This window comes from Apis florea, unplaced genomic scaffold, assembly GCF_048593485.1.
Source record: "Apis florea isolate Af1SG1 unplaced genomic scaffold, ASM4859348v1 contig_2293_pilon, whole genome shotgun sequence".
Taxonomy (NCBI): domain Eukaryota; kingdom Metazoa; phylum Arthropoda; class Insecta; order Hymenoptera; family Apidae; genus Apis; species Apis florea.
This window is the reverse complement of record NW_028256554.1, coordinates 4,347,262-4,374,010: the sequence shown is the minus strand read 5'-3', so window position 1 is coordinate 4,374,010 and position 26,749 is coordinate 4,347,262. Positions and strand designations below refer to the sequence as shown.

General features: G+C 30.3%; 1 protein-coding gene and 1 long non-coding RNA gene across 2 annotated transcripts in view; one reads left to right on the top strand and one right to left on the bottom strand.

Annotated features, from left to right (window-relative positions):
• The first annotated feature begins 1,684 nt into the window (after nt 1–1,684).
• Nucleotides 1,685–26,749, top strand: part of LOC100870548 (1-phosphatidylinositol 4,5-bisphosphate phosphodiesterase epsilon-1) — a 96,706-nt gene continuing 71,641 nt past the window's right edge. Inside the window, exons 1-2 of the mRNA XM_086904050.1 lie at nt 1,685–2,255; nt 19,224–19,257. The gene's annotated coding sequence lies outside the window, so the exon portion shown is untranslated. The remainder of the gene's footprint in view (nt 2,256–19,223; nt 19,258–26,749) is intronic.
• Nucleotides 7,748–10,085, bottom strand: LOC147658257 (uncharacterized). The gene is made up of 3 exons (XR_015290912.1): nt 9,567–10,085; nt 8,653–8,726; nt 7,748–8,315 (listed from the first exon to the last, which is right to left on the bottom strand). It is a non-coding gene; the product is annotated as an uncharacterized LOC147658257 (long non-coding RNA).

Sequence of the window (26,749 nt, the reverse complement as noted above, 5' to 3'; positions counted from 1 at the left end):
CGAATTAACAATACCAAATTTTCTTTTAGATTTATTTTCTTATTAACACAAATTATTAAAAAAAAAAAAAAAAAAAATGACAGCACGTTTCTTGCACGACGACGTTTCTTCCTCTACGATTCACAACGAGAACGCGTAACACGCAAGATCGGACAAAAGTACGAAGCGAAAAAAAAAAAAAGAAAAAAGGAAAAAGAACACATTATCGATACGCGATATATATTTATAATGAACGTTCGCGCATTTGATCCGCGCAAATAAACTTCGAAAATCTAGGAGGCTGGGCAAAGGTAAAGGTAATTATAAAAGACTGACGCACCGGTTCGCTCAGGCCTGTAACGAGCCGCGTGGATCGTTGCACGCTTAGGTTACGGCTCACAGTGCGTATCGGTGTGAATATATCGAATAAATCAGGATGAGTGGTCGCGTCCATCGGAATCGCGGCACAAAGGGAGGCTGGAAATAGCGAGTCCAGGGAGAGAAGGAATCTTATCGGTCGTTGGACATAATCGGCATACACGATCGTGAACGATACGTACGATTACCTCGTACGTATAGAGAAACAAGGTGGCTAGCCCACCATGATTGGCCAACCGGTCCTCTCTCTCTCTCTCTCTGCGTCGTCTTGAGTCCTTGGAGCGTGAACGGAAATAGCCATCGGTGTGCACCGGAAGCTCGCAGCAAAGCTCTCCCTCCCCTCCTGCTCTAGAAAAGAGGGTATCCCTGTAGCAGGTTCTGCGGTAGCGTGGCAAGGGTCGCCAACGCCGTGGAAATAGAAGAGAGAGAGAGAGAGAAGAGGGAGGGAGGGAAAAAAAAGGGTAGAGAGGAAAAAAAAAAGGAAGAAGAAGCGGGATAACAGGGTGAGAGAAGAGAAGAGGATGACGAAGGCGAGGGGAAGGAGAGGGAAGGGATGGAAAATGGAGGCGGGTAGGGTGAGATGGGCGAGAGGGATTGGTGGAGTGAAGGGGATGAAGGAGGATGGCAGATAAAAGGGTAGGAAGAGAAACCGATCGTCGGTAGAGGGTTGAGTTTGGTTTGGTGGTGGCAGTGGCGGTGAGGAGAACAGTGTGGCCGGACTGTAGGAGAGAGGGGTGGTATTATATTTGCGCAGGGCCGCCCGATAGGGCGCAGTATCGTCGCGACCGCCGTCGCGTGCACGTCGATTTTCTGTGCGTTTACGTATATACCAGACCGCGAGTGCGTCTGCACCGAGAACATCGTTCTCCCTCCTTGTCGGTCGTATATACTTTGACCGGCCTCCTCTCGTATACCCCTATTCTTCTCTCTTTCTCTCTATCTGTCCTTCTCGCGTTCTGTCTCCACCTCCTCCATATTCGCTCCTCTCTTTCTGTATCTCGCTCTCTATTCTTCTCCTTTCTTCTCTCTCTCTTTCTTTCCCTTTCTCTCTGTCTTTCTTTCTCTGTCCGTCTCTCTCTCTTTCTTTTTCTCTCTTCCTCTGACGTTATTGGCTCTCGCTCAGTCTTTCCATTCCATGCGTATCCCTCCGTGCTACTCTCCTCGATGTTTCGCGCGTGATCGTGCCCACTGCTATAGTTCGCGTTCCGCGAGACACGTATGATCCGAACGAACTATAAACAACAACAGAGATCGCGAAAGTCGAGAGCGAATCCTCGAGCAGGAGTCGTTAAGTGTTCTTGGCCCAAGAGTGAGTAGAAACAAAACAAAAAAAAAAAAAAAAAAAAAAAAAGAAAAAAGAAAAAAAGAAAAAGAAAAAGAGTGTTGTTCACGTGACCATTGGTGTGTTAGTTTATGTTCTTTTGCACATTGTCTCCGAATACATACAAAATAAAAGAAAGGATCTTCTTCTTCGTTTACTTCAACCTAACCTCCCCGATTATATCTCACCCCTATTGCACGGCCCCCACACTCCAAGTGACTTTTCGACGTTCACGCAACGCGCGGCCTGTCTCGCGTTAATTCGACGGATAACACCGAGAGGTTGGGCTTCTCGGTGCACGAATAATTGCCGGTAATTGCCGCCGGATTGTTTTCTGGGGGGAAGGGGGTGGTGGAATCTCATCTCGAGCGATGGAGTAACGAGAACCAACGGAATGAATACGCTCGTTTTCGCCCCCAAACCCGTGATAATAAAGGGTGAATCACCGTCCAAGCAAATGCTAGGACCTTTGCCGAACAACCGATCTTAGCTGGCTGTTTTTGCGTTGCGTGAAAAGTCTTTGGAAAATAGGGACCAAATCTCGGCGACGTGCACCTCGAGATTGGAACGATATCAGGTGGGTATATGTCGTTGTAAACTCGTTCCTTAACCATCTATGTTTGTTTTTTTTTTTCTCTTCTTTCAATCTTTGATCGTTTGTCCGAAAGGCTCCTTCTCCTCTTCCTTTCTTTTATCAATCTATCAAGTTTGCTTTCGATTTTATTTACAATGCTCTTAAATCTGCTCTCTATCTTCTTGAAATTTCTATGCTGTAAGTAACGATAGAAATTGGAAACATTTCTTCATAAATCGTTTTCTTCATAAATTTTTATTGCGTTTGAAAGCAAACAAGTTTGATAAAGATATTTTTTTTTGGAAATTGTATAATATTTTTAAAATTTTTCACATATAAACAACTAAGTGTATATATATTTATAATAGGAATGTTTATTGTTTCTATAATCGTTGCTATAATATTTTATCTCACAACGTTGATTCAGCTTCATCGTATTTTTTGTATTTTAATTAAGATCAGGTATGCAAATGAAGCTAATTTAGAGTGGAATTAAAGTTTTTATTACTTCGCGCTAGGTGTAAAGGGAATTGATTATCCCTTGAGTCAGTTTTTTTTGTTTTTATTTGTTCGAATTTCTTAATATAAAAATTTCTTCTAACGCTTGAAAACGCTTGAAAATTTCCATTTCATTTTATTTAAAATAAGTACAAATTTTTCGATCCGAGATATAACTCCAAATCAACTTGTAATTTTATCGATATTTCTAGTAGTCATTATTAAAAATCACTATTAGTATATCACCATTATCTCGTAAATAAAGAAGCAATTAAATTAACAATCTCTATTCATTATTAACGTTAAATTTTTATTCATGTTCGTTCAGGATTATAGAATTATAATATACAAACTATTTATTCATATACCATTTCCATTAAACTTGTACGTTATATTTTCGCAATTAATACTGAAAATTGCTCAGCTCGAATAAAGTTGCTACTCTACTCTCTTCGTAACATTTAATTTATTACATGTAACTACATGTACAGATATTATACAAAGTTTGTAATTACCTCGTAAGCAGCTAATGCTTTATCAATACGGATAAAACACGTATTTTCCAAAGAATTAAAAGTTTATTTGTACGAAAATTAAAAATTCTTTTCGAAAGATTTTCAAATTCAATCGAGTTATTATTTTTCGTATCTACGATTTCGATATTCGAAGAATTTTATTGTTGAAATCGTCAATTTAATAATTTCTAAAAAAAAAAAAAAAAAAGAAAAAAACGAAAAAACTTTGTTCTAACTCGTTGGCATAAAAGTATATCGAATATATCGAAAAGCAATATTTTTTTATACCTGTTTCGTCGAACAAAGAGAATCAGAAGAAGATTTCGCTCTAATTATCTAGAAATAAGCTGATGAAGTCGTGGGGCACGATGAACAGTGTATAAGTCTACAAGAGAGAAATTCGATTTTCGCGGTAACGTGATACTATTGTATGCGAACTATCTCATTGTCCAAGTTCGATTCAAGTCCGCCCTCGAGTATTGTCCAATTCTATACACGAGGATGTAACATCTTGAAAGTCAATAGAGTCGAAGACATTTTTGCCGCGATATTTAAATCGATGATCGCATTAACCGAGTAGCGGTGGAATATTAATGAATCCTTTAAATCTACTTTTATCGTGTTTTTTTCTCTGAATTCCTAAATTTCTCTCCAACACATTGTAAATATTTTTAGTATCTTCCTCGAATACGTTACGCATTAGAGGAACAATAAACAGGGTAGAGAATTGGGTTAGAAACTTTATCGAAATAAACTTTCGTTCATATAATTTATTTCGCGAGTAAGATTTATTTCGAAAATAATTTTATCTTTAAATAAATTTATTTTTGCTACTTTATTCGAAACAATTATTTATCCTTTTGTTTGTTATTTTTTTCTTTTATTCGTTGCTACGCTTAAAATTTTCCATGATGTTTTATAATAAAGATCGATGATATATATTACATTATGTCCACATGATTATTATATTATATCGATAACAGGCATACAATACATGCCACGTAACCGTTATATCGTTATGGAATATTATCCATAGTAAATTCACGTTCGATCATTAATAATAATATATAATCATAAAATCTTTTTGTTAATGATAAATAATTTAACGAATTAATAAATTATCAGAATATATAAATTCCACTCAAATAAATGATTTTAACTAGTAATATTAAATGAATTAAATAGAAAGCGACACGCACAATCTGATTTATTTCCTTTCTCCCCGCAATTTCTTCGTGAAATTTTACACATTTTCGAAAGTCGTGCGAGCATTCTGTAATATTGATTTCAATTTTCTTAGGCTCTCGCGAAGAGTAGGTGTCGAATGATATAAGGAAAGAGAAAAAGCAAGAGGTAATAGAAAGAAGCCTTTGTTTTCGTATATTCAGGCACGATGCCGTCAAATTCGCGTATTTCACTCGATATCTTTGATCCCGGCTTTCAATCTTTAATCGCGTGTTATATCTACCTTGCACAGAAAATACGTATATACATAGGGGAAGTTATTCTTTATCGAAACGAAAATGAAAAAAAAAAAAAAAAAAAAAAAAAAAAGGTACACCAATTCTCTTCTTCTTCCCTTTGACATAGAATTTTTCATGGAAAAAAGCAAAAGCTTGTTAATTTCTCTCTCTCTCTCTAATTTCCATTTTTTTTTTCCATTCTATTATTGCGAAAAACGTGTATTTCGTATTTTTCATAAATATTTATTACACGAATGAACATTAAGAAAAAGTTTAAACGATATTTTATCTCGTATATTAAATACTCTTTTAAACTCTCTAACTCTTCTTGTTATCAGTATTTATCGTCCGATAAGATTTGTAATTCACGTGAGTTGGAAGATAACGGTGGAAATATATATTTGCAAAGTGTTTTAATTATGAGAATGAATCTACAGTGACTTTATAAAGGGATTAAAAAGAAAATCACAATTAAGAGATCAAGATTATCCGCCTATTTTATCGCGCCAATGATTAACACGTTTCGACGCATAAAATGCATTAACACGCGAACGAATTTTTGACTCTTCCCTAAAATTTGCATAAAGTGGAAATCTTAAGCTGATTTAACTCGTTCTAACCTATTTTATTTTTTTTTTTTTCCTTCTTTTCTTTTTCCATTACAACAAATTAAATCAAACGTAATCTATATAAAATTTTAAACGATGCAAATTATTTTTGTTTAGGAATTAGAAAGGTTCATTATTTTCATTATCTTTTAACGAATTGTGAATGGAATAAATTGCAATTGTTAAATGCAATGATTCCTTGATTTGCACAATGTCAATTCTTAATTAAAGTTATATATGCAATGTTAAATAATGTTAAATTTTCGTACACATAGCATAGCTTTCTTATTAAATAGTGGGTAAATGCACTTTAAGTATTTCTCTCTTATGACCACTCACGAAAAATTTCAACCAACTTTTTGTCACAATGAATATATCTTTTCCCACAAAGGCGGTGATTTTAATTTTATGACACGTGGCAATTCACTTTTTAATTAAAACTAAAGCTTTTCTTCTGACCTTATTTTCATACCATTGTATTCAGGCACGCATGTGAACTAGTTTGTAATTTCGTTAATAACACTTCCCTAAGGAAGAAATTATGGACTAGGGACACGCAATACTTTTACCAAGAAAAGCATTTGAAATAGAGGTTTTAGTGAATTAAAACGTTTTCAGGAAGCGCTCGCGGTATTTTAATTTATTTACTTTATGACAATTTCGATTTAAACGAAAAATATAATTCTCATAATATATATTAATGCATTTACCTTGGACAATGTGTTACTAAATGACAAGAAAAGTTTTATAGATATTTTATTCCATAGATATCTATAGTTAAAGCATGCATGTATGTATCTATAATTAAAAATATACATATGGATGATATAAAAGTTTCTGAACATAAGCGTACAAAGTTTCAAGAGAAGTTTCCACCTAAAATGGCAACGTTATGTTATAAATAAATAAATATGCGTCTTCATCTCTATGCGTTTCCATTTATCGTTCCATTACGTATCAACTTCAACGAAATAACGCGTCAAAATCCTTTCTTTTAATCCTCACCAATGTTCATACACGCCCATTTCGTTCGATATTTCGCTCGTATAACACGATATACCGTGATTCGATACATTAATTAAAACATGAATATTTAAACGGCCGGAAGTACTCGGGCCATTATTTTTATATTCGATTAATAAAATCCAATATATCGATTAATAAATCGTTAGATTGGATAAATCAAGGGATTAACGCTGTCGCATCGTGACTATTTTTTTTTCCCCCACTCGTTAAATTATTGCCATTAAAACAACAGATAAATCGAGTCATAAATTTTCCGTCACATTCATTTCGTATTTCAAATTCTTTGGTATCGTCCGTAATTTTTTCCCTACTTTTTATGGAATTCTTTGAAATTTATTCGAATTCGCTGCTATTTTACGAATAACGGGTAACGAGCTTGTTATTGTATACCTTTAAGGAGAATGAAATAGTTGAATATTAAGCTCTTTTTTAAATTAGCGAAAATTAATATTGTCAGGCTCTGTGTGTGTCCATCCTACATGATCTACGGAAGGAAAGGAATTTTTATTCCGTTTTTAGCTCGTTTGAATTAGCTTCTGTTTGTTTTGTATGGCAATAAGATATTGCTTGCTTTTGCATATTGATGACGATACGGCAAGTGTAAATAATATTTAGGTATATTTGAAGAAAAATGAAAAATAATGGAATTACATTATTCGTAAGAAATATATTAACATTAAATATATTAAAGTAAACAAATTGTTTCAATAGATACACAGGCATAATTTTAATTATGTATTTTATTTAATTAAAAGAAAAGTTTACGTTTCATTAAATAAATAATAAGAAGACCAAAATCAATAATAACCCAATTTTATTTATTTTTTTTTTACTACTTTGATTAATTTATTACTATTTTTTACGGTAATAATGGTTTGTCTTTTACTTGTACAAATTTACTAATTTTGTACATATAAATATTTCAAATAAATGAAACACGATTAATCTATGAATCCTAAAATAATAATCCTATATAATATCCACTTTGTCGACTTTAATAAGACAACAAAATTGTTTTCGAAAGTGCAATGTAATATGTACACAATGACATATGAAGCGTTTAAACAGACGGTTATATACGTATGAGTGTAATATACATGCACATAGAAACATATTATTTTTCTTATTTTTCTCCACCAAACATCTCGTTGCCCATTTTTCTGGTGGAACCAGGCATTCTATGTTGGAATAACTCAATCAGAAAACCAAAACGAGTTATCACGGTTAACCCCTACGCATCTGCGGACGTGATATTTCGCGACGCAATTTCGTCCGTGCGACATTTTGAACGAAATATTTCGTGTGTCTGTTTTCCAATATTTATTTCAATATTTATTTCAATATTTATTTCGCGTAAAAGAAATATGTTTTATAGAACTATAATGTTATTTTATGTAAAAGAGATATATTGCATTTTACAGAAATACAATGTTATTTTGTGTAAGAGAGATATACTGTATTTCGTGTAAAAGAAAAAGAAAGAAAATATTTGTTTTTAAGAGTGTATTTTTTGAAAAATACATAACATTTTTGAAAGCATTTCTAGCCTTATCTTTTTTAAATTTTTGTTAGATGTGTGATATTACATTGAATATATAGATATATTAATCTCAAATGTTTACAACAATATAATATTTATAACAATTTTAAAAATTATTAGGAAAATGCTAACAAAAATGTTCGAATTTTTTTTGTATTATATATTATATTATATTACCTCGTTTATAGAAGAAAAAGGATGCGAAGATCATTTCGCAAAAGCAATGCGTGCATCTCCTTTCCGCTTGATTTGACCATTTTTTAACCAATCTTTAGATAAGTTCAGGATGTTTTAGTTGATGGACGAGTAGTATTACAAAATAGTTCTTTGAAATCTTCAATTTTCATGAAAGCAAAAGCAATAAATAAACTAGTTACATCTTGATTTATATGAGATAAAAATTGTTGTCGTTTCTGAAATAATTGGAAAATTTTTAAAATGCGTATACTAAAAGGAAACTTTCGCTATTTTTCATTATCAATATTCCTTTTTTAAAAATTATTTATTAATTGAAAAAAGTAAAGGTTTATTTTGAAACAAAGATTATTCAAATAATGCAAATAAAGATTATTCAAAGATCTTTATAATTTGATATGTGTATCTTTTTATTAAACAACAACAAATTTTCTGAAATAAATTCGTCTCTCGACGAATTTATTAATCTCTTTATGGTAACTATGCTTATAATTGCATTACAATGCAATTGTTTAACCTTTACCTTTATGGTATAACGATGTATTATGGTATTACCTATTGTACAACATTAATGACAGCCACTTCGTTGGGGAGCAACAAGTAGTTGCAAAATATATCGATGGCGTGACCTAGGCAATAAAGAGCTGTTATTATTCCTGGTTCAATGAAACATTTTATATATTACGATATTAAAATTTTGTTTCTTTAAAAAATTAGAATCAAAAGTTCGATTAATTTCTTTTTAAGTTACGCTATATATTGCTGTTATTAAATTTTAAAATTCACTTATAAAGGAAAGTTTTATCTTGCATTTCGTTTCAATTAAAATCAATAATGTGTTTCATTACATGACCTGTTTTGATAGAAAAAATATTATAAAAAAAAATTATTTTTAATGAAAGTTAATGAGTGCAGAATGCTTTATTTACATTTTATATCTTGCATCCTTGCATTGATTAAAGTCAATACCGCAATAATTGTTCTATATTGTGTCTAGAATTCAGAGAAAAAAATATCTACATGGAATAATTTATTTTCTATTAGTTTTGATGGAATTTAGTATATAGAAAATATGTTATTTAGTAATTCTAAAAAAATTAAAATTTTTCGTTGTTCGAATTCCATTTCAAAATCGTTTATTACACGTGAACGTCATTTTATAAATTTTCAATTTATTTAAATTTTTCTGTTTTCACTGTTAATTGTTTCATATTTATATTGAAAGACTTTTCACGAACGATTTTATTTTTAAAATATTTTTATTTCTATGAAATTTATTTTAGAAGTCAACATCTTTTTGTTCGAATTTTTTAAATAAAATTTGAAATTAACAAACAACATACAATCTATTTATTTAATAAATATTTTGCAATGTACATTACATAAGAAAATGACTCTTGCTCTAAAATTTTTTTCATGATTAGTTCAAACGTACAAGATTAGTCACAATATTAATTTAAAAAAGTTACCTTCTCTTATTAAATCACATAATTATATTTCCAGGCAAAACGTTTTATTCTCTCAATCAATTTCAGAACGAGAACTAAATCGAATAATTATATTTCTAGGTGAAGTTATTTTCTCCCATTCAATCTAAATCAAAACCATCGATCGAAACTCGATATCAGCTAAATTTACAACTTCTTTGATTTCCTCTTCGAATATTCGATCGCATAAATGCACATGGCACAATACAAACTCTCGATACAAATTATTCTGCGACAAGCGGTCAAGAATCAATCGAATATACATTCTCGAAACTCTTCTTATCTTCGAATTTCCTCAATTCCGACCAAGCTTCGCAAACTCAGAAAAGATCTCTTTATTATACAACGTTGAAGTTCTCGAGGAGACGGTGATGACCGATCGAAACCAGGTTGTTCATCGCGAACGGTATAATTCCTCGCTTTTAACGATCTATTAAAACAAAGTTGCGATTACTTGAAAGTTTAGCACAACTGACGAATGAGGAAAGGAAGGAGGATGATGAAGTTGGCCGATTTAATTTTCTAAATATTCATGGTGGCGCCGCACCGTGTCCTTCTGGCAAACGACGAAGACTGCCGTCGTGACTCGGAACACCATAAATATTCCATGTCGCGCCGTCCTAACCTGAAACGAGAAACGAATACGGGATATCTCAGATGGCAACTTCGCACCTAACAAACACACATGGTTGTGTGTAACGAAATATTAAGTTATGCAATTATCCATGTAAATTGAATCTTCTTTTCTCTTTGGATGGACGAATGGTATTACGAAAAGGATCGTTGAAATGGAGAATGGAGTAAAGAATCGATGAAATGATTATATAGGTTAGTGATCTTGATTTTGTTTGTTTCGTGAATAAATTAATTCTACGACGTATTATTCTACGACTTCAAATAATATATTTATGTGTTTGTTTGTAGAATAAATACTTTATTCTAAGGAAAAATAAGAATCTATATAGCGAAAAAAAAATAAACATTTCGAAATTTTTCTTTTATTTTAGCAATAAATAGATACAATATTATAATATCACGAAATATAACAAAATTAAATTGAATTTTTAAAATAGAATTAATAATTTATCTTAATAAATTTCTTATCGGTAATTTCTTATCATAAAAATTATAATAATTCTAAAATGCATATAACAATTACTTTGAAATATTATATCAATTAAATTATCAATTAAATATATAAATATTTTTCTAAATCAAGTTATGCTATTCACGATAAACGTAATTTTCTGTAACTCGTATGCCTATTCGAGCTTCTCATACATGTTTTTAAAATTAATATCGATTTAAATGTCATATGAAACTAGTCTATAGGGAAATCAAAATTATATTATCTCAGTGCATCATAAATATTCTAATTTGACTCGTTATGCATTCGAATGATGGGCAAGTGTGCGAATATTATTATTCATATTGCAAGAGAGCGAAAGATAGAACGGAAGATGGTAGAAAGCAAAGATCATCAATGATTCACCGCGTTTCAAAATCTTCCGCGGAATTTCAAAAATTCCGATAATAATGTTGTTCTATAAGTAACAGATGTATAATAGAATAACAGCTTGAGGTCGTACACACGTTTACGTATAGTTTCTGCCATATATAAGGGGGAAATCATTATAAGATAAATGTCAAAGTAAATTAAAAGGTTTGTATCAAATATATTCGTATCAATATAGCGGAGATTGGAAAACTTATTTTTATTATCAATTTTTCAAAATGAATTCTTTTCAACTTTTCATATACATAATTATTATCTATTTTTTAAATTAGTTTCTTTATTTTTTTTACTTGATCCATAAATTATGCTTGCTTTCCTATATCTTTAAGTTCGCAATCATACAAGTCAGAGAAATGATAGAAAAACGGAAAAAGAATTATTCGTAATGTAATGAAGTTCAAAGGTGAAAATTTCAAATAGGATTCCATCGTTTTTTATTCTGTTTCTTTTTAGCGAACATGTGTCGCGTAATGTATTCCGTACTATCATCCTGGAAATTCGCAAACGAAGGAAAATATAATTTTATTGAACTTGGGAACTGAATTGAAACCTGAGGGATAGATCAAAATAGAAATCTAAAAAAAAAGCTAATATTTTGTTGTTTTACTTCTTCGTATTTCTCGTATTTTGGATACATGATTCTTTCATCCTAAATGGAAAATCTTGTAACCAAAGAATTTGAAACTCAAGTTTTCGAAGATGTCGATATTTCTTTCTTTCTGAAATTTTTCGAGGAAATATAATTTTCGAACGAAGTTTCAACAAAAAGAATCAAACATATCTAGAATTACCAAAAAAAAAAAAGAAAAAAAAATAAATCAAGAATTTTGAGAAATTGAAAAATTTTTAAATTAAAATTTAAAAATTAACACTCATATAACGAAAATATTTCTTGAAAATTTGATAGATGTAAGATTTTTCAATTTCTTTAATGTCAAAATTCTTTGAAAATCTTAAAATATTTTCTCTGAAATTTATAATACACAAAATTTGAAATGAAAATAAAAGAAAAGTATTTAATACTTTTTAAAAATATAATAAAATTATATATTCTATTTAGAAATCATTTTAAACATTTCTAATGTTAAATTTGTTCAATTGTCAATTTGTAAAATTAAAATCATATAAGATGTTAGATTAAATAACTATAAGATAACACCATCACAATCATAGTTTCAGTAAAATGATCAATTGACTTTTAAAATCAAATATCAAATTAATCCATAATCTTCGATTTCTTCGAAAATATTTAAATAATTGTGCCGAGAAAAAGCAAAATTATTAGTAATTGTGAATTACAAACTTTACCAAAGAGTTATAGAGGCAGAGATATTTCTCATCGCGAGTAACGAATTTCCATAGTCGACGTCTGACCAGCGATCAGGAAATGGATCGATCCGATATCCGACGTTCTTTAGAATCTAATCTTCGCAGATTCGCAGAACATATGATTTTCTCGTTGGAAAGTCAAATATATGTCTTATTTTATCGTTGATGCATCGATCATAGCAACTCGTGTAAGTGTGAATGAATTATGCATTTTAGGCAAAATCGCATTTCATGATCGTCTAATAAGATATATTTTATGTATAGATATTTAATTTCAATAGGTTTGAAGGGTTTATTTATATTCATATTATAGAATCGGAATGAAACAAAAATTTTAACTTTAATTAGATTTATATAATTGAACAATAATAATAATAATTGTAATTGTAATTTCAAGGTCTAGAAAATATTCATATGTATTTATTAAAAGTCGTAAAGACGATAATCTGATTGATAAAATTTATCTTTTCTTTTATAATCTACATGGGACTGGAATTCTAATCAAAGTGCATAAGAACTTTAATCATTTTCTAAGAGTTATTTAATAAATTATATAGTTCAATCAAGTTTTTATTATTAATATCAATTAAGAAAATGGAATTAATTCCTTCATACTATTTTGAACGCTATTGGTTTATGTATCAAAAAATGTATATTTTTAATTTATCGGTATTAAAAATACATTTTTTTCATATTTTTTCCATATTTTTCATATAGATAAATTAAAAATTAACGAATCAATTTATCATTAAATTTTAATTTTGGTGTCTATTGAAAAAAATTCCTTCTTTTAAAAATCTACACAGTTGGCAGTTTAATTTAAAATTTACAATAACAATACACGCATGTAGAGATATGAATTTTATATTCATATAAAACGAAAATATTCTTTTTTCGTTTTAATTGCTTCGTATTTTTGTACCGACATTTTTTGTTTTTTGGAAAAATTCTTTGTAAAATAAGAAAATCTACCTATACCCTTTAACCCTTAACCTTTCAAATGCTTTCAAATCCCAAAGTTCTTTTTTCTTCGGTACTCGCATCAAACGCCTGTTATTTATTCAAGGTAATGCTTTATGTAAGGTAATATTAGATGTAAAAATCAAATCCTTAAACTCATATATGCTTGATGAAATAATATTTTTATTTTCATATCTCGTAAATTTTAATAATTTATTTTTAATATCCATGAGATCGAATAAAATTTTGAATAAGAATTATAAAGACTTATAATAATAATAATAAGTGTACTTACCATTATAATAGGTGTTTAAACTCTTTGAAAATTTGATCTTGGTTAAAATGACTTTGCAACAACTGCTCAAAACATTCTTCGAGTAATTCAACGTGCACGTGTACTTCCTCTTATAATGAAGTAGATCTTTTAAAGCTCTCCAAACGATGACAAAGTATCTCTTTGATCTTTACGGATATTGCGTATAGAGCAGTTTCATAAGTCATCACAAGTTCGGATATATATATATATATATATATATATATAATAATAATACGATATATAATATTTTCTTATTAAATTTGATATTACTTTCACGTGATATATTTTCCAGGAAAATATCAAAAAAATTTTAACACTTTTATAGAACATTTATATGATATAACATTTTTTGAAAATTATAAATAAGGAGCATAAATAAATTTTCCACTTTAATCTCATAAACTATGTTTCACAAAAAAAAGAAAAAGAAAAAGAGAGAAAAAAAAAGGAGAAAAATCGGCTTAGTGCCGTAGAAAATCGATAATGCACGGTACACACCTACATTCGAAACGCTAAAAAAGCCTAAAATGTTCCGGGTGCCGGAATATCGACGAAGGTATTGCGAAAATAATGAAATGGCACATGTCCAAGAGATCTACCGAACGTCCATCGAAAGGGTACCGAAAGACTGGCTTTCAGAACTGGCTGACAGCCAATTCTCGTTCACCTGATATGTCTATGCCGTGAACGTTTAAATAATACTGTTACACGACAAATATCGAGTTCACTATCAGGCGAAAAAAACCGGAGATCATGTATCGCGTACGATCCTTTTAGGAAGAAACACGTAAACGTCAGAAAGATCTATGAGCATCGGTGGATTCACGTGTTGCGTGTCTGTTGCTTTTTTTCCTCTTTTTTAAATTGTGAAATAAAATCCATGTCGTGACAGGCAAATATTATCAAGCGGAATTAATTATTAAAAAGATAGAAACAATTTTAATTATACGTGGAATCGTGTGTGTAATCAAATATATGATAATTTGAAATATTTCGATAGAGAATTTTTTTTTTTGAGAATTCTTTCAAAATTCTAAAATTCCAAGTTCTATTTAAAAACAAACATTAACGTTTTATAATCTAATGATATATTTGAAAGGGAATTCTATTCGTTATAATATAATTTTAAAAGTGTTAAAATTAACTTTATGCGTATATAATAACAAGGAAATTTGATAAATAATCTGTATTCAAACGATTTTCGCGATGTACGACACGCCTTCTACAAAATTCAATTAGAGTATGTCAGCATCGATTATCTCATTAACTACTATATCTGCGTACTATTAGGTGATATGTAAACTATGTCGATATCAGTCATCGATGAACAGGAAAATGCAATCAGAACAGCCGATGCGCAAAATTATCAATTTCATGGCAATTGATTGGAATATAATTTAATCTGAAGATTCGAAAATCATTGTCGAATGTACATTTCTTGAACAATCGTAACAATTTGCAACCAATATTAACCGAAGAAGCACAATAGAAAATCGTCATCTGAAACTGAATTTTTCAATAAATTAGAACAGGAAATATATATATATATATTTTGTAGAAGTTATTTAGGCGCATGAAAACACGTCCACGATACTCTGGGAAGGAAAAATTGCATGGTATTTCTTTTTTCACAATTCTATTACTTAGTTACCAATACTTAGTTCAATCGAATTTTCGCCGGGCGTGTACTTATGTAGACAAAGTTTGCAAGCAAAGCAAAGCTGACAAGTAACTACTTGATGGGCTAACGTGGTTCAGAGACCATGTTGCGAAAAGCTGGACCAACCACCAACTTGTCCTTGATGTTCCCAACTGTTTAAGTTTCCCGTAGTTATAGCTTTTGAATAATAAACGCAGAAAATTAATTATGATAATAAATCCTCTCGAAGTTATTAATAATACGTTTGAAAAAAATTGAAAGATACAAATTTGAGTTGAAAAAAATAATTTTTGAATTTAAAATTACTTTAGAGGATTTCTCAGATTCTTTAACGTGTGTAATCTATCATAAAACATTCGGTTTGCGATTATATCTTTTCTCAAAAATAAAAAACATTGGACTTGTATATTTCTTAAAATCTTCATCTTCAAGATCAGATATCAAGAATCCACAACATTACGTTCGAAGTTAATATAGCTGTAACATATATTTTGTACTTAAATTTATTTCACGTTGATGTCGACGATATAATCGGTAAATCGAATTATCGATAACATCTCGATACTATAATATTGATCGATAATGTCATTGATAGTAATATCACTACTCTCGGTACATTGTTTGATATATCGATGTCGATACGTTAATAGTGTGTGACAAATACACGCGTGGACAATCGAACATTGTCGATTTAATACTGTTTAGTTGAACGATAGTTTCTAATTTAAAGTTCATTGTTTTTAACCAATGAAATTGACAATAGATATTTCGACACGTGGAATGATGCAATTATTGATCATTCTGAATTAAGAGAAATTCCAGATTGCTTCGTGATCTATATAGATTGGCTAAGCTACATGTATATATATTTAATTAATCGGTAATCGCTCGATAAAACAATTAATTAAAATTAAATATAATTAGAATGAATTTATTCGAAAAATTTCAATAGATTAAAGAATCGAAATGGTAGAATTTCTATTATAGTGTAATGCTGAATCGTTCTGTTTATCTGTGAATAATGCAGTTCACGTTCTAATACGTAAATTTCAATCATTACGAACCTGTGTCGTGTAAGCTATTCTGCACGCATACAATTCACGTACTTGGCTGACAAATTACTTGTTACAGTTTCGAACCGAGTTTCAATTACATTGCAAAAGTTGAGTATAGCATATCGACCAGTCCATCGTTAATCTTCAAATCTCGACGCTGCTTATTGAACTTTCAAAATTATCTCTCTTATTAAAATGATGTACTTATATGTTTCTATCGAAGTTGAGGATGACGTTAATTGATAACGTCATTATCAGTGCCATCGATTCATCTTTTTATAGGTTATATTAATATAATACAATGATGTATTATATTCTATAAAATAAGGATTATTAAATATATTATCGCTTATAAAAATATGAAAGGATAATAATTGGGAAGAATTAGGTAACCATTACTTCATTCTGTTCATCGGATCAATTGCAATCTTGAGTTTGCAAGCTTTTAAAACAACGTTCTTTGAAAACATAGAGAGAAAAATATTGGTCTTCTCGAAATAATTCTGAATACGAAATAAGCTCTTAAAACATCAATTGAAATTTTCATTCGATTATATTCAACACATTTCTTTCCACAGAGTAATAGCCCCGAATCCATATCGCTTGCACTCAATACTCTACCACTTTATGCATAAGAAGACATAAATTATACATGAGTTGTTGACACGACAAACAGCTTGAAAGGAATGAATGCCTGAAATAAGTCGATAAAATATTAATTCTTACTTTATTTAACTTTGGATGCTGCTTAATGAATATTGTTTTTCCTTATTTCATTATTTTTCCTTGTTTAATTAATCTTAAATAAAATAAATTTGCAATGAGTTCGCTTAAATTGGATTGCACATTATATATTCGATATCTGGAAATTTTTTTCAATTCAAAATTTCAATTTCGATTTATTTTTCACTTTCTGAATTTCAGTGTTGCAAAGTCTCAGTTTCTCGAGTTTCTTCTACATAATTTAAACTTGTTAGATGAGTTTATGTTTTTAATTAAAATACCTTCAGACATCCAAGATTATATTATACGATAATGTATAATAATATTTCTATTAAATATCTAATTTACATAGAACATGATAGTATTTAAAATATTAAAACATTTGTATATTGTTTGTTCGAGAAATTAAAGCAAAGTAGTGAATAAGTCGTGATCCTTTCAAAATAAACACGTCATTTTATCTTCGTACGACTTAGATTAACTTGTTTAAAATTTTAAAACGAATGAAACTCGTACTCGAGAAGGTTGAAATGGATTGCTCGACGTTTCTATGGCTCTTTTAGGGTAATCACTGCGATTCTCAGTATGCAGATTATTAACTGAAGAGTTGTGCTAATGTTTTGGAATGGTCGGATAAACTTTTCATCAAATGAAACAATAATCTCCACTATTGGATTTTCCTTATTGTTTATTATAGAGATCGTCCTGTTTGCAATTATATTATATATTGAGTTTGTCTTGTGTGATATTTTGATATGAAATATTATTTTATTAAATTTATATTTGAAAATTGATAATGAATAATGAATTTCAATTTTGAAGCATTTCCAAATTTTTCATTATTTAAAATTTTTCAAAATTTTTATATTTTGCATCTTGAAATTCAGATAAGTCCTATAAGCCTTGATAAATTGTAAAAATTTTGAAAGCTTTTCAAGTTTTAGATATGTTAATACAATGATTTTATAGTCTTGGAAACTTGATAGATATTCACTATCCTATGGTGTATGCTATATAATCTTATAGTACATAAGGTATTGAGTAGCCATAGAACTTTTAAAACCTATCAATATTTTTAAAACTTCCAAGACTTTTCAAATCTGTAAGACCTTAGAGATCTATCAAGATTGTCAAAATTTATCAAAACTTTAAAGACTCTTAATCTTTTAAAACTCAAGATTCAAGATTTTTATATAAATATTTTTATCAAGAGTTTTATCGAATCAAGTTTTCATTATTATTATTTAAAAAAAATAAAATTAATAAATTATTTTCAATTAGTACTGTGTAAAATATTAGTAGACAGAAAATTTTCTTTATATTGTAGTAAGAAACTTTTTTAAAGAAAGATATAGAATTGTAGAATACATAAATATATCTATATATAAAATATACTATACATATGCATATATCTATATTTGTTTTGCTAAGATAAAGGAAACAATAAAATAGATTCTTTACTACATTAGAACATTAAACAGAACATTGAAACATTTGAATAATAAAATATTTAGATAGCAGATTTACAGATACTAAAAATTTTACTTTATTTCCATTGTATATGTAAATGTAGCTTAATTTAATATGAAATTGGAAAAATGTTCCAACACATCACACATGTCATATCAAAGAACATATATATGCATATTCTTATTTCACAAAATAATGATTAAAGAACAATTATTTCCATAATATAAAAAAAATATTTTTTACATACATGTCTCTTTTTTAAAACTTTTTACTTTTACAATTTTATTTTGAAATTTTATTTATTAATATAAAGTATTAAATATGAAATTATATGATAAAATTTATAACTGTAAAATTATTAAATTATATATAAATAAATAATTATGTTACATAATTAAATAAAAAATATATATGTAAAAATTTATTCAATTATGAATAACAAAATTAATTTAGTATTATTATTATTATTATTATCTACTAACAGGATATTTAAACAATGTAAATAATATAATATTTATGTGATTTTTTACATATATTATACTATGCTTTTTTATATTTTTATTTACTCGTTGTATATTTATCTTATATCATTTTTTTATTTCTGTTGCAGATAGTATGATATTTTCGTGAGGCGGAAACCAAAGGTATGTAAATATGTATGTTAATATTTCTATATATACATATTAAGAAAATGAAATGTAAATTTAGTATGTAGGTTTTTTTTTTTTTTTCAAAAATAACATAAACATGAATGATCACAGAACAAACAGGAAAAAAAAGTTCGAATTTTTTTCAAATTAATATTACAATTTTTCTAATTACAATTGAACAAAAACTGGATCATTTTAAATTGAACAATTGAAATACTTTTTATTAGTTACAGTAACGATTCATTTTATCTGCTTGAAACATTGAACAACTTTTGTTCCCTCGTTTTCTTCTTCTTTTACTATGATTATTTTATCATCTCGAATTGAACTCGCGAAGTTCTTGGCTACGTTTATTTTCAAAAATTGAAGAAACGACGAAGTCGATATAAACGAGATCTCCTCACGAATAATTATACTGTATATTGACTAGTTAAGTACAAGTGTATAATACGAGTGTTTGTATGCACGTTTCATACTACTGATAAAATATAAATTATGCAAACAAAAGTTTTGACTTGATTTTGCCGTAGAAAACAATATACATCGAAGTTTTGGTATTTGAATTTTGAGTAGAAGTGAACAAGATCGTTCCTTTAGCAATTTATACGAGTAATTTATATTTACATACATATGTAGAAAATAATAGACATTGTTTTTGTAAAACGCTTTTCTCTCAAAAGTCTAGATATGCGTAACAGTTTTTTTAATATTTAATATCTATTAAAACGAAATTTTATTTTTTTAACGTTAATTAAAAAGAATTTCAGACGGACTTTCATACATGTTGTATATTTACATAGGTTTCAATTTGCAAAGAAACGATTTATTCAGTTCACCAATTTTAACACAAAGAAAAAGTGAAAGAATTTTAACGAAAACTAAATTTGTTAAATAATCGTTGCTAAAATTTTATCCCATATGCAAACGAAGAATTATTTTCATACAGCTTCGAACAAAAGCAACGAAGTATTCGCGCAACAAAAGTTCTCGCGCAGCAAAAATCTTTAATACTCGCAGTTTAACTCTAAAAATATTCTTACGTGGAAATTTTTAAATCTTTCTTTTTCGAAATTATCGTAAAGATTGTTCGTACAAAACCTATTCCTTTTTTTTTTTTTTTTTTTTTATCTTCGCCATTTCTTCAACCTCTGAACTTCGAAGTCTCGAGAAAGTTGAAACGATAAGAAAATCGTTTATACTTAAATTAGTTGTGGAAGTGCTAGTTTGGTTTTCAAACTGAATAGTTCTCGAAATTTTCATAGCAACGATCAATATTCATCCCGGAAGAACTTCAAATTCAAATTTAAATTCTAGAAAAATTTATTAACTCGTTGTTGAAAATAAAAAATTAAACGCAAAACAATTGTTTGACTTAAATGGCTAAAATTTAATCATCAATCATTTCTATCTTAATTATCTGTCCATTCTAATATATTTTTCAATTTCTTCCATTATATATATTCCATATAAATATCCGATTTAATATTCCATTATTTAACTTCTACTTAAACGTAATAATCCAAGAAACAAGCTTACTCTGTTTCTGCTGAATATTCCACGATCAAGTTTTTACCTCAATAATAGACATTTAACGTTAGGAATCTACTTAATCTTTGAAATCTACAATCACAGATCAGGATTGAATAATTTCAAGTATTAATTATTATTCGCTAGGATAGTTTCGACAATTTGTAAAAATTGATTTAATTTCACTTTAAAAATCTTATAATCCCTTGCACTTTCAATGGAAGTTTTTCAAAAACTATGTTACCTATTTTGATGATCTAATTACATAATTAATTTGTTTCCACTGCGAAAACATATTTGCGATCCGCATTGTCATCCGATAATTCGAATATTAATACGGAGACGGACGTTTTTCTCTTTTGTTCGTTATCATGCTCGCTTTACATCTTCATTCGTGCATTCATCGAGGACACGGATGCAAAGACCAGAAAGGGGATGCACCGTGGTCGAAGAGTGAAATCCTACAAACGTGACAGGCGTGCCAACGACAACGGTACTAATACACGTGAACAACGAGCGAGGGGGTGTTAAACTTTCGACACGTCCAGCTTTTCTCATACACGAACCAGTTCGTAGCGATCATTCGTACTCTTTTTCTCTCTCTCTCTCTCTCTCTCCTTTCTTTTTTCTCCTCCCTCCCTTTCTTTTTGTTCACGCGCAACGAGAAACAAATATAAACGCGAGCCAGATGAAAAATCGCGCGGCTCATCAATTTTCTGGCCGATCGAAAGTTATCCATCGGATCAATCTTTGCATGGTGACGCGAAAGAAGCGATACGTACACTATTATACGACCCAATAAATTTTTATTACCACCCAGCCTTCTCCGTGCTGATCATCTCGAATGTTTTCGATGCGAATCCGACTCGATATAAGAGGATTTATCGAAGCGTTCCGTCGAACTTCATCGATCCGGATTTCTCTTCTTCGATTATTTTTTGAGATATTCTTAAAGCGAAGATATTCTTGTTAAACTTGTATCGAGGAACATAACGTAGCCTTTGTAATAAATTTTCATCCCTTCTCTGCTGCTTGATATTGTCGGTTGGAAAATGCGAACGATATATCTACTTTAATTTCCATCTCTCACCATTCTACCAACCATTCTCTCTGCTCATAAATCTTTTGCCACCTTCGCTCTTCCACGATCTACGTATCTAGAGAAAGAAGATGTAGCCGTATCAAATAAGATCTTCTTCTTGTTTGTTCTGAAAAATAGTTTCATAAGTGGCAATGAATTTTTCTTCAAAAAAAAAAAAAAAAATAATCCTGCTTCCATTTGCCATTCTCTTATTGGCCAAAAATAAATTATTACTACTTTTTTTTTTTCTTTTCTAAATATACTTTTGTTTTGCGAATTTAAGATACGTAAAAATCCACTCCCTTCCACGTGTTTATCGAAAAACGATAAATTTTCGAGAAACGAAAATCTTCCTCTCGAACCTGACGAAAGAAAAAGAAAATACGAAAATACACAAGATTTTTAGGTTTAAAATATTTATCTATCGTACGAACCACATTTTTCCATTACTATTTCCAAAAAAAAAAAAATAGTTTCCAACGAAAAGGGACAAAAATCTCTGATCGAAAGACAAGGACAATTTGTTTTCCGGAATTTTCTTCTCTCTCTCTCTTTCTCTCTCTCTCTCTCAATCGTCTTCTTTTCTCTATTTCTGCGGATCGCTCATTCGATATCTGCATATATGCAGATATTTGAAACGCTTGTCATGTGCAGATCCCGGATACGAACGTGCGCCGCATTTCCCGTATCTGTAGATCATAAAAAAAAAAAAAAAAAAGAAAGAAAGAAGGAAAGAAAAAAAAAATAGATGAATCTGCGAGCAGCCAGTGTGCACGAGTTAATGTCCCTTGCACTTTGAATCGGCACGTTGCACATTGTTCGATTCATCCTCCTAAATTGGATGCCGAATAAGGAGAAGAATGAAGATTAGTTTTCATCTCGATTCTCGTGAAAAAAATTTCTTTTCACGCTCGAAAGCGTTTCTCAATTTTTTCCCTCCTCTCGTCCGAATACGTTCGATGAATGTATCTATCGGTGTTTAAATTTTCACAATTCTTGAAAATTTCTTGAAAAAACTTGAACATTGTATTATTATATTAATCGAACAATGAATGTGTTTTTTGATACGTAATTTTCTCAAAAATGTAATGAAATATCGAGCGTGGTATAAAGAGAGATAGATCTTTGATTCTCCTCTTTTGTATGTTTTGGGAGAAGAAAATTAATTTTTTAAATAATTTTTTACGCTCGTACGAAGAATTGTATTTGCGAAAATCCTTGTATATCCGCTGAATATCCGAAGCAGCTAACAACAAACAGGTTTGAAAACAGAGACGGGAAATTTAACGGTTGCCATCAAATTGCCCATTAAACATGGATCAAGTCCGTTAACAAACCTAAGAAGCTTTTAAAAGAGTAGCGTAATTTATGGGGTGTTGAATGATTAACCGGAGAACAACGCACGAATGAACGAGATCGTGGTGGAAATTGCTTGGAGTAATTTTTAATATGATAATTAGTGGAAGCAATACTGACGGAAAGCCGGGATGAAGAGTATGTGTAAGCAAGTCTATGTCAGACGCAGGAAAGCGCTTAAGTGCTGCTGCTGCTGCTGTTGCAAGACTGAAATGAATATCTTGATGTACGAGAAGACGTTTAATTACGGAAGGGGAGAAATTGAAAATTATTAATAAGAATGGAAATTTGTCGCTCCTTTGTGATTCGAAGCAACACACCTCTGTCTCTGATCCTGGTTGGATTTACAATTGTTTAAAGAAAACAAAACGAAATTAAAAATAAAATGTCGATGTAAAAGTATTATTTTTTTTTTTTTGCCAAATTTTATTGTACGCGAAACCCTTTTGTACGATTTCTCATTGTACAAATGGACGTCGTTGTTTAATATTTAATTACGCCAAACATTATTATTTCGGAAATACAAACGAAAACCCTTCGATCGATTTCTTTTTCAAAGCTACGCGCACAATAATTGTTTTAATTGTATATATTCGTTTCGCATTTGATCCCAGAATTGTTAACTTTCCTCTTATATTTTCGTATCCCACTTTTATATCGAAGAAAAATTCGCGATATTGGAAATAGAAGAATTATCTTTCCGATAATGATATTATTAATTTTTCCCCCCCCCCAAAATGAATTTTTAATCGGTGATATCTATCATTTGCGTTTATAACATATTCGAACGTCGTTTTTAAGAAGACACGAATAGGAAACGAAGAGATCTAATTAATTGGCCTTGACGAGTTTCGGATCTCAATCTTTTTGATTTATGGTTTTCTACAGATTCGCGAGACGTTCCAAAGAAAGATTTATAACAATGGTTAGAGCAGACTTTATCGCGAAGTATCATTAACTTTTTTAATAAGTGAGGTATAAAATTATTATACCCGTAGAATTTGGGTCAGCGTTTTATGCAAAATTTTCAAACTTTCTTCTCGTGACTCGTTCTCATAATTCGAAACATTGAAAGTGTTTTTGTTCGATTCGAAACGAAAAAAATTCACGATATTTCATCCAGATAATTAACCATCGCTTTTTTCAAAGATTCGTTTATTCAAAAATTATTTATTCATACTTTCGGATTGAGATGACAAAATTTTGCTTACATTTTCTTTCCAAACGTTCACAAATTGAAACGACGTTCTCTCTGTGCATTTCCTGTGTAATTCCAAATAAGCGTGTTAAGCATATCCACAAGTCGAGGAAGGCATAATCCTCGGATTGTCGTTTCGCCTCGGATCCACATTCGTGCACGGGCAACGTTCTCGAAGCCGGTATATCATTGTCTAAGATCGAGAGATGTCTTACGTGAATTCTCCTCGTTCTCGTTTCCACAAACCCGATACTTGCAGAGAGGAAACGTGCACGGATTCCATCGCACCTACTTCGAGAGAGTAGGCCCCTGATACGCCGTTTCAACTCTTCTGTTCGTTCGTTTTTACAATCTTTTTACACGAACTTTTTAATCTTTATCCTTGTATGTATCCTCTTTCCTATTCTATCCATTCAAATTCGTCCTCCCTTTTTGTTAGTTTTTAATCTGAACGTTGCTTCAAATAATATTTTTCGAACGAGAGTTTTGTATTTTTAACACGAAGCAAGAATGTAAAAATAATAATAATTTCTTTTAATTTTCCTTCCTCTCCCTCTCTCTCTCTCTCTCTCTCTCTCTCTCTCTCTCTCTCTCTCTCTTCAATTTTCCATTCCCGGGGGGATAATATTCACAGATGTTTGTTTTAAAATTGATTTTGCTATTTAAAATCATGGTATCACGGTGTTAATTTTTAACTTTAAACGTTTGAAATAATATTTTTCAAGAAAATAAAGAAAATTTCGTGCTCCTAGTAGAGAAATAATAATAATAATAACTTCCATTGATTTCGCATCTTTTTTTCCACTTTTCCGTACTCATAAACGTTGCTTTTAATAATCTTTTCCACGTTTTAATATCCATAGTTGTTTTCTTTAAAATCAACTTGTACTTAGAATTACAACTATGAATATAAGAGAATATAACGATAACGATATAACAACGTCTTCATAATTAATTAGAATCGTGGAAATAAAACGCAAAGGGTGGCTGTAATTTCGATTAAACAAGCTAAATTAGTCTCGTTTTATTTTAATACGAACAAAACTTGATATGAAATTCGAACGAATTAGCTAATTAAAACTATCCAAAGTTTTAATTTCGAGCGAAAGGGCTGTTGACATCCAATCTACTTTTCAAATTTTCTTCACGTTCGAATTTCCTCTCTCGTCTCGATTCGAAACCGACGAATCTGAAATGTGAAATTCAAATTGGCAAGTTGGCCCTTTCCTTCGAATTTAAAAGAAAACACGATCGCAAATACGATCGCTTCGCAAATTGTCGAAACACCGTCCAATTCCATCATCACTTTTGTTCGAAGTGAAATTATCGAATGAAATTTTATTACAATCTTTCTTTCAAAAAATTCTCACATTGTTCACTAATTTATTTTAATTAAATTCTTTGTATATTCTCTATATATGTATAAAACTTATATATACTTAAATCGTCGAGTTTGAATAAATTTTAATTTCTAATTTCTTTGCGCGTTTCGTAAAATACGTAAATTGATTTGGCAGAAATATTTATCGAGATCGATCCGAATGGAAGTCAATTTTCGTATAAGCGTTTTCTTCGAGTGATAATGGCTCGTGAAGAGAGAGAGAGAGAGAGGTCACGAATGCTGGTCGAATGATATCTATCGGAATTTCGGAGAGTAAATAAAAGGAGAGATGCGATCAATGTGCAGAAAACTGTAAAACGAAGAAAACGAGATATCTCGGTGGAAATAAATGACAAATGAAATGAAATAAAGAGAAACAATCGTGTTGCATTTATAGGAAGATCCTTTCGTTATCTTTAATTCCAACTCTCTCTCTCTCTCTCTCTCTCTCTCTCTCTCTCTCTCTCTCTCTCTCTCTCTCTCTCTCTCTCTCTCTCTCTCTCTCTCTCTCTCTCGTCAGAGACTCTTAAAGATTTATCAGATTTTCATTAATCGTTGATGGTAAGCGCGATGGTAAGAAATTCTATCATTAACGAGTTGCGATGCAATTCTTCTTTCAACGTTAAAATCGTAATTAAAGGCTTGACAGATGTAGCCAAGTTAAAATTCTCAAAATTGGATTTCGCATCAACGTGTTTAATTTGTAATAAATTTATCTCGCCCAGAATGACAGGTTTTAATGGAATATTTGTTTTTGCTTATTATTTTTAGCCCCCGCATTAACGGATGTTTCATTATCATACTTTCATTCGACGTATTAATTTCGCGCCCGGTTAAAGTAATTAATCGTTTGGTATTATATAGTCAAAATGATCTAGATTCAAAAAAAAAAAAAAAAAAAAAAAGAAAAGAAATGAAAAGAAGGGCACAACCGAAAGAGGGG